This window comes from Sarcophilus harrisii, chromosome 2 (genome assembly GCF_902635505.1).
Source record: "Sarcophilus harrisii chromosome 2, mSarHar1.11, whole genome shotgun sequence".
Lineage (NCBI taxonomy): Eukaryota > Metazoa > Chordata > Mammalia > Dasyuromorphia > Dasyuridae > Sarcophilus > Sarcophilus harrisii.
This window is the reverse complement of record NC_045427.1, coordinates 539,565,004-539,575,045: the sequence shown is the minus strand read 5'-3', so window position 1 is coordinate 539,575,045 and position 10,042 is coordinate 539,565,004.

Here is a 10,042-nt window from a genome sequence, read left to right as displayed (position 1 = left end):
TATTTAATTCATCAATGATTTTGAGACTAGATCACAATATTTTGTTTCTATGAAACTTTTCTTTCTCAAATATCTGATTTCACTTTTATTTTTGTAATGCAAAATGAAACTCCCTTCATCAAAGAAGATTTCAAGCCATCTGTGAGTTAGTAAGGAGTTATTGAGAATCACACCTTTAATAGGTATCTGTAGTAGGAGGTACACTATGGATTAGTAGATAGAAGGCTGAACTTGAGTATGGAAGACAGGTTTGGAATCCCATCTCAGACAGTATCTATGTGACTCCAGTCCTATCTTCTCTGAGCCTCAGTCAGTTTCTTACCAAACAAGAGGATTAGGTTTAATGACCCTTTTCTCTATAATACTCTATGATATCCTGTGTGTCCAGATCTTTAGTTGTAGAGGGCAGGAACTCTGAAAAGGTATACTTAAATCTAGGTCAGCATGGTACTTATTGTTAAGTACCTATTCAATGTGAGATAATGGTTCTACATGGTGATGTAATACTTAGTGTGGTGTAGTGATGTAATTGTACTGAAGGGCTGCAACAACTGGGAACACCCTCTCAACCATAGTTCTCACAGATTCCAGACTCCATCTTTGACCAGACACGTGGCCCTCCTGCCTCCTTCACTCCTTCTTAATGGGCCCACTAAGGTCCACTAAGACCAAGGACTCAAGCTGATCCTGAGGGTCTTCAGAGAGCTAGTCCAGACATTACATTTAGTTGCCTAAAACTCGATCCATGATATTTTCTGTTAATTTATATAATATAGATGAACTTTATGGTTTCATTTTGTTTTAATAATCATCTCCCCACCCCCAAACACACTCTGTAGGGTGAGAAATTCCTATTATGGAAAGTCTCTACCACAGTAGATCACAGTCCAGCAGATCACAATCCATCTATTATTTAGTAGATAATATATGGCTTAAAGCAACTAGAGCGACTGCCAGGTGGGATATGAGTCCAGGTTTTTTATAATTCTACACCTAACTCACAATGCTGCTTCCTGCACTCTACTTTTTAATTAAAATGGATGGACAGCCCTCCCTTGTGGTTCATTCTAGGTCTCTATTGTCATAAAGTGTTTTGGGGGAAAAAAAGGAGAAAAAATGGTTTGAGCTTAGAGAAGGAAACCACACCAAGGAGTGTTCATATGTGAAAAGAAGAATGAAGAGTGAACAATTAAACTCTTTCATGGATAGACCTACAATAGTGCTGTTTGTGACTTTATTTCCATTTTCCTTTTCAATAAATCAGACAATAAATATGTGCTAAATATATTGACGTATACCAAAATCTCCAAATCCCTCAAGGAACTTGCAATCTTATCAGGAATACTATACATACATATATATATGCATATGAACATATATGTGTATTATTACAGCATGTATATTATATATTATAGTGTATGTATATATATACACACACACACATATATATATATATATATATATATAAACATATGATGTTTATATTTGTATATTCAAGGAACAGCAAGTAAATCAGTATGACTGGCTCATAAAGTGCATGGAGGGGACAAAATGTAGGAAAACTGAAACAGTAAGGAAAAGACCAGGTTATATTAAGCCCTAACTACCAAAAGACATTCTGTTTGATTCTGGAGTCAATAGGGAGTCTTTAGATTTTATTGTGCAATGATTAGAAAGAGATGGAGAAATCAGAACTGCTTTAGGAAAGTCTTTTCATTAATGACCAAAGGGACCACTCCAATCATGGACAGAGACATGAGGTGGGGAAAGGAAAACAAAACAAAACAAAAAAAAACTTGAAGGCTATTATAATAATCCAGGTCCAAGTAATAATGATAACATCCTGAACTAGGGTAATGGCTTTGCAAGTGAAGTTGAGTATGGAAGGCAAATTACAAGATTTGGCATATGTTTGAAGACATTATATATATGTATATATGCACATATATGCATATCTGTATACACACGTACAAATATAGATATATATGTATGTATACACAGAGAGAGAGAAAGAAATGAACATGACTCCCAGAATAAGAATACATTTTCAACCATTTACAGAGAGTTACTTGATACCAGCTAGCTTTTGAAATCATCAGACAAGAAATAGTAAAAAGGAATACTGTTAGCTACTAAATTATTAGTAGCAAATATACTAAATCCAAATATGAAGAGGCAAGCAAATTCTCATGTCCAAATAATATTTTAACTTAGGAAATAATTCCCTGGGAAGCCCTATTATAAAAACTCACAAGTTTCAATTAAACCAAAGTTTCTGTATAAAAACTAAAAACAGAATAAAACAAAACAAATAAAAAACCTCCAAATTCCAGGTCATAGCTCACAAAAAGGAGGTACTGTTGTTACAGCCATATTCTTATTCAACAAAATTATACAGATAGTCCTTGGATACTTTCAAAAATATTGTATTGATGCTTTTAACTTAATGCTACATTAACTTCCTAATATACCTTCCCACAAGTAGAACTCTTTCTAATAACAGTGGCTAGTGTCTTAAAGTTTGCAAAATATTTTACATATGTTCAACTTGACAAAACTTGTACTAAGTGGGTGCATTATTATTACATTTTATGGGTAAGGAACCTGAAAACAAAAAGTTAAGGAACTTGTCAGTCACCCAGCTTCTAAGAGTCTTACTTAGGATTTGAATTCAGATTTCCTTGACTCTAATTTGTCCACTCTAAAAATTATACCATACCTGTCTAACACATATATCAAAGAGTGAAAGTTAAGCAAAACTAACTGGCTAAATGATTTCAAGAAACATTCTTATCTATAGAACTCCACTTCTCTAATGAAAGAAAGGATTTTTTTTTAACACTTTTTTTTTGGAGCCAAGAAAGTTCATCATTGTTTTTCATCTGAATTCAGTAGTTTTTAAGTTGTTTTCATTTACATTATTTACATTACAAGTGCAAAGTTCATCTGGTTCTGCTTTTTATTTCTACATCATTTCATATGTTTTCTCATATTTTGTTTAGTGACTTTTTAGTGTTTTTTTCCATGGAACTATTTCAAGAAAGAGCTTTGACTTTGCAGCTGGTGGCATTTTCTTGATCATTCTCACCTTTCAGGAGTGTTAAACTACATAAAAACCCCTGATGCTCATGAATAATTCAGGTCCCAAAGAGGAGGCCATTAGATTCTGACCCAATACTAACCAAATCCCATCAATCTGCACTTTTGAACAAACTCAGGAAAAGGAAGCCTCCTTTAGCATGTGTGAACACAAGGCTTTTTTGATTTGTAAGCTAAAGTGACCCTTAGGTAAGAAAATCAATTCAAGCCAAAGTGACATTTCAGTTTTATTAAGTTAGCACTGTGTGGTCTGCATTATTTAATAGTGTATCTATTATGACCTTCAAAGAGTTAAATCACATGAACAGTAGAAGAGAATAATATCTATTATAATTTCAACTTTAATGATTGGAAATACAGATCTCATTATTTGACTGAAATTAGCCCCTGGAATGATATTCATGTCAGATCATCCATCATAAGGTCTCAGAAAGTCTAATTGACCTCAGTTCGGTCACCTGATCAATTTAGCTAAGAGGGAGGAAACGGTTGGTTTCTCCCCTCCTAAGGAGTAAAATGTTTTTTAAATTATTTGGGATAATCCTTGGACAAGCATGAGATATTGTCTGTCTTCATGAATTTGATCAGAAACTTAAGCAACTGACTTCAATATCTTTAAAAAACTTAAATGAAAACACTTTATGAAATAAAGGCCCTGTTTATAGTAATTACAATAAGGAAGAATTTGGCTGAATAGGCCTAGGTTCAGTCTGGAAATACAATTACAGTAAATTATTTTGGTTCCTGGCTTGGTTTGACCCCCAGCAATTCACTAAACTTCTAAAAGGCTGTGATTAATTGATGACAGCACAAGCAATTAAAAAAATAAATATTCAGGTCAGGCAGGGTGACATACAAACTGTAGTCTCTAAAAGAAAGGAAAAGAAGGAAGAAAGAAAAGAAAGAAGGAAGGAAAAAAGGAAGAAAGGAAAAGAAGGAAGAAAGAAAAGAAAGAAGGAAGGAAAAAAGGAAGAAAGGAAAGGAAGGAAGGAAAAAGGAAAGATGAAAAGAAGGAAGGAAAGAAGAAAGGAAGGAAAAAAAGAAGAAATAAATAAGGGTGATAAGAGGGAGGGGAAAAAGGAAGGAAATAAGAAAATAAGGAGAGAAAGAAAAAGATCTGAATTAGCTAGGCTTTTTGAGCCTTAATGCTGGATTATAAATTTGACTATTTTTCTTATAATATAATAGTTAGTTGACTGAATTAACCTAAAAATTGATTTATTCTGGCATTAGGCAGGAATAACCAGTGTCTTATATTCCTTATCTTGTAGGAAATTAAGAGGCTGGACATGATAACTTGCGAAATCCTTTCTATGATCCATTGCTATTATGGCCTTCATTTTACAGATTACTCAAATCATTAAATATTTATCAAGTGTCTAATATATTCTAGGCCCTGGACTGTATTTGGTTTATAATTAGATGAAGTTGGGACCAGCCAAAGAGGAGAGGTGATTTGCCTTCAGTCTCAGATATAGTCTAGGTTCACAAGCTAGAATATGAACTTAGTTCCTCTAAGTATACAATGTCTTCCTCTTTAAAATGAGGACTCTAGATTCTGAAGTATTCCATGTTTGGATGAATGCATTGGTCAGAGATAATACATGTTTGACGTGCACAAACATGATTTAGCACATGAAATAAATTAGTAATTTGGCACCTGTTTGAAGTAGATGGAGCACTGGCTCTGAAGTCATCAAGTTCAAATGTAGCTCTTAATACTTACTGGCTGTATGACTCTGAGCAGTCGGCTTGCCTCAGTTTTCTCAATTGTAAATTGGGAATTGTGAGGGTTATTGTGAAGATCAAATGAAATAGTATTTGTAAAGAACTTAGCACATTGCCTGCTACATAGTAGACCCTGTATAAATGCTAGTTGTTGTTATTATTGTGATTATTCTCCATGCTAGTTATTATTATTACAATTATTATTTTTATACAACTTCTAGGACATGTTAGCTTTGATAATATGCTTATAAGTCTACTTTTTCCTATCATGAGGGTTTGTAGATTAACTTCACACTTCTGTCTAACTCTTCACATTATTCAACAAAACAAACTGGATCAAAACAAAAGAATTGTTGTTCTTGAGAATTACCCATATTCTCCTGTTTCTAAACCTTTTTTCATTCTGTTAGTTTTATCTGGAATAACTTTTAAAAATCATACCCATTTTCAAAGACCATTTTAAATGCCATTCTCACTAAGAAGTCTTTTTTAAAAAAATCCCTCTCAATCTATAAATGATATGTACTTCCACTGAAACCTTACATCTTATTTTTATCATTTCTTATGGTCCATAAGATATACTTTGCATATCTATGTTATTCTTGCTTCAAAATTATAAAGTCAAGAGGCTTTGTCTTATAACAATGTTATATTCTCCATGATGTATTTTAAAATCATTATCCCAATAAGAATTCATTATTTGACAAAATCTGCTGGGAAAACTAGAAATTAGTAGGGTAGAAATTAGGCATGAACCCACACTTAACACCATATGCCAAGATAATATCAAAATGGGTCCATGATTAGGCATAAAGAATGAGATAATAAATAAATTAGAGGAACATAAGATAGTTTACCTCTCAGACTTGTGGAAGAGGAAGGAATTTGTGACCAAAGAAGAAGTAGAGATCATTATTGATCACAAAATAGAAAATTTTGATTACATCAAATTAAAAATCCTTTGTACAAACAAAACTAATGCAAACAAAATTAGAAGGGAAGCAACAAACTGGGAAAACATTTTTACAATTAAAAGTTCTGATAAAGGCCTAATTTCCAAAATATATAGAGAATTGACTCTAATTTATAAGAAATCAAGCCATTCTCCAATTGATAAATGGTCAAAGGATATGAAGACAATTTTCAGATGATGAAATTGAAACAATTTCCACTCATATGAAAGAGTGTTCCAAATCACTATTAATCAGAGAAATGCAAATTAAGACAACTCTGAGATACCACTACACACCTGTCAGATTGGCTATGATGACAGGAAAAAATCATGATGAGTGTTGGAGGGGATGTGGGAAAACTGGGACACTGATAGATTGTTGTTGGAGTTGTGAACGAATCCAACCATTCTGGAGAGCAATTTGGAATTATGCCCCAAAAGTTATCAAACTGTGCATACCCTTTGATCCAGCAGTGCTTCTACTGGGCTTATACCCCAAAGAGATATTAAAGAAGGGAAAGGGACCCACATGTGCAAAAATGTTTGTGGCAGCCCTGTTTGTAGTGCCTAGAAACTGGAAAATGAATGGATGCCCATCAATTGGAGAATGGTTGGGTAAATTGTGGTATATGAATGTTATGGAATATTATTGTTCTGTAAGAAATGACCAGCAGGATGAACAGAGAGGCTTGGAGAGACTTACATGAACTGATGCTGAATGAAATAAGCCGAACCAGGAGATCATTATATACCTCAACAGCGATACTGTATGAGGATGTATTCTGATGGAAGTGGATGTCTTTGACAAAGAGAAGATCTAATTCAGTTGCAGTTGATCAATGATGGACAGAAGCAGCTACACCCAAAGAAAGAACATTGGAAATGAGTATAAACTGTTTGCATTTTTGTGTTTTTTCCCAGGTTATTTTTACTTTCTGAATCCACTTCTTCCTGTGCACCAAGAGAACTATTTGGTTCTGCACACATACATTGTATCCAGGATATACTGTGACATATTTAACATGTATAAGACTGCTTGCCATCTGGGGGGCTGGGGTGGAGGGAGAGAAGGGAAAAATCAGAACAGAAGTGAGTGCCGGGATAATGTTGTAAAAAATTATTCAGGCATATATTCTGTTAATAAAAAGTTACAATTTAAAAAAAAATTTAAAAATCATTACCCCTTTCTGTATATGATTTCTCTTTCCTTTGAACTGCTAAAACACTTAAAAAAATCTTTCTTATGGTCTTTGTTGTATTGTAGTATAGTTCTTTGTGTAACTGTTTTATCTTTGTCATGACATTGTAAATTCCTTGAGTTAAATGCCACTTCTTATTTATTTTATATTCCTCTATAGCATGTAGCACAATGTCATACACATAGTAAATACTGAATGGATATTTGCTAAATATAGTTGGGTAACACAACAGTTTTAAATACTTTTAAAATCTTTGATCTCATTGATATCTTTTCATATACTAATACAGATTGAAACCTATTCATACTATTTCACTCTTGTTTTCAAATTTCCATCAAAATCTTTCATAGAGAGTCTTCCTAATACAATGGAGGCCTAGGTTTCTTAACATTTCATGGAAGTCAGTGCAACACCCAGACCACCTGAGTCTTCACTCTCCCTACAATCCATTGTGGTCTTCCTAATCATTTATATCCTTGGTAAAAAAGTGTTTACAGTTTATTTTATGACATATCCTGCAGATAAGAAAGTAGAAGAGATGTAAAGGACAAGATCATCAGAATTAAATCAACATAGACCTCAGTATCTAAAGATTACAAGGAGACTACCTTCCTTTGGGTCAACCATCCATAGCACTGCCTTGTGCTGTCTTTTCCCTTCCTCCATGTCATGTAGTATCTCCCCTTACTCTACTATATTTCCCAACTCCATTTCTTCTCCTTACAATTCACTACCTCCTTTGGGGTACTAAGTCTCTTCAGGATTTAGCCTGCAAGCTAAGGGCATGCCCCAGTCTCATGGGCTGCTCCCTTTCTTCCACTGAGGAAACTGTGTTTTTATACTCTCCCAACTGTATTTCATATTTACCATTCCTGGTATCTATTATATCCCTTCATTTTGTTTGTAACCTATTCTAAATAATCTACCTTTTGCCAAAAAAAGACTACAAAACAAAAGTGGTCACAGAGGTAAATAGCCAAAATATGCTGGAAAATACAAATTGAAAACCAAATGACATCAGAAACTGGTAGACTATTCATTAGTGCTATTACTATATATCATGACTATATAGCTCTTTCAGGAGGGAGTTGGAAGACTCAGGATATGGAAAGTTTTGGACAGCACCAGGAAAAATAAAATTGGTTAAGTACTAATGTGGGAAAAGAACTAATTAGGAATACCATATTAGTTGTTATCATAGGCTAAAGAAAGAGATTAGACCTGGGATTTCATTGGCATAGGGAAATAACTCCCCATCAATGGAAGTCAACATTTTCCCTGAAACGTATAGCTTTAGAGAGTTGCCAGAAACATAGAAAGCTGAAAGTTTGAAAATAATGGACTATTGTGCATGTTTTACAAGAAAGTTATTGTTTTCTGTTAAGTAATTTAATAGATTGTTGCATTACTAATGATTTTTTTTTTTTTTTTTGTTAAGGCTAATGCTCCCACCTCCTCCATTTGGGGGTGTCATAAATTAAGGGGAAAGTGAGTCAATTGAAAATAAAAATTTCTCATGATCTTTCTGTGTATAAGGTAAGAAGCCAGATGGTGGAAATACAAGGTCTATTTATAACAATTTGATTCACACACAACTCTTTGGAGAGTGGTCTGTTATATAAAACATAATGGAAATGTTATGAATATTAAGGCTGATAATAGTTCTCTTTTCCTTGTCTTTTTGGACAAATTTTGATTAGTCTTAATAGTCTATCATGTTCTAGTCTGCCAAAATTATGCACAATAAAAATGATTGTATGTGCTAATCTTGGCATTTATGTACTTCTCTTGCCTCTAGCAGCAAGGGTATTGATAATGTTATCTAATAGATTTTATTTTTGAAGAAAGTTCCTTTTTTAAGTGTCTTGTCTCTATTATTGTTGTACAGAAAAAATCCTCTTTAACTTTAGCAGTTTTCTAAGTGACATTGTGGTTTTTAACATTTCTAAAATTATTCCCAGGGAAAACTGAGATTCAACAATACATTTATTCCTAAGAAGCATCAATAAATTGAACTGGATGGCCACAGAAGATTTTTTGACCTTTTATTAGTAAAAAAACAACAAAAAAAAAACCCAAAAAAAAAACCACATGAGTTAATTGACTTAATCCGTGGAGAAAAATGATTTTTAAAAGGACACCTAATTTCTTGGGAACTTGTATGCATATCATTTATTTTGATATTAAAATTGACATTACTCTAGACTATAGCATAACAACAGAAGTAAAAATAACCTTTTCAGAAATGAAACATTGACCCAAAATTCATGCCTTTTAACTTTGTGAAAAATATTAAGTGGTCATTCATAACCAATAACAAATATACAGAAAATGCCCACAATTAATAAAAATAATCACTTTCTATTTTTAACTTTTAAAAACGTTCAAAACTCAGTGATTTTTAGATCCCTGTCACTTATGTTTTCTTAATAAAAAAAAATAAGAAATAGATCTAAGGGATATAAAGAAAGTCCCTTAGTGTTTCCAATATATTACCAAACAAAATTCACAGGAGGAGTATTTTTACAAGCTCCCCAAGTTTTCCCCTCCTCCTTATTTCAGGAAACTTTTCTAAGCCATGGGGAGAAGTTAATTCTGAAATAAGTTATTTAGCTTAATAGGATGAACCTGACTAAATTCTATTTCAGCTATTTTGCTTTAAGAAATTCAAAATTTCCAAACATATAAACAAACACAGCAGTGAGGACAGAATCTAGGAATTCAATTTCCACTATCTACAAGCAATGATAACTAGCTATATGAACGAAATTCATGAAAAAATAATTTCATTCCACATCTTGGCCTCTCTAATAAATACCAAGTTACCCACTTCTAGATCAATAAGGTTTATAATCTCATTTGTAAATTGGATCTACACTTGCATTTTCAAAAATTAGAGGCGAACTTTGCCATTCACCTAGAACATGACCAAAAATACTGGGTTTACTAAATACTTTCAGTTAAATTAGAAATGATTCAACATCAAAGTTTATTATAGGCACCAGATGAAGCCTTAAGATGGCCATATATTATGATATGATAATAATTAATTGATTATAATAGT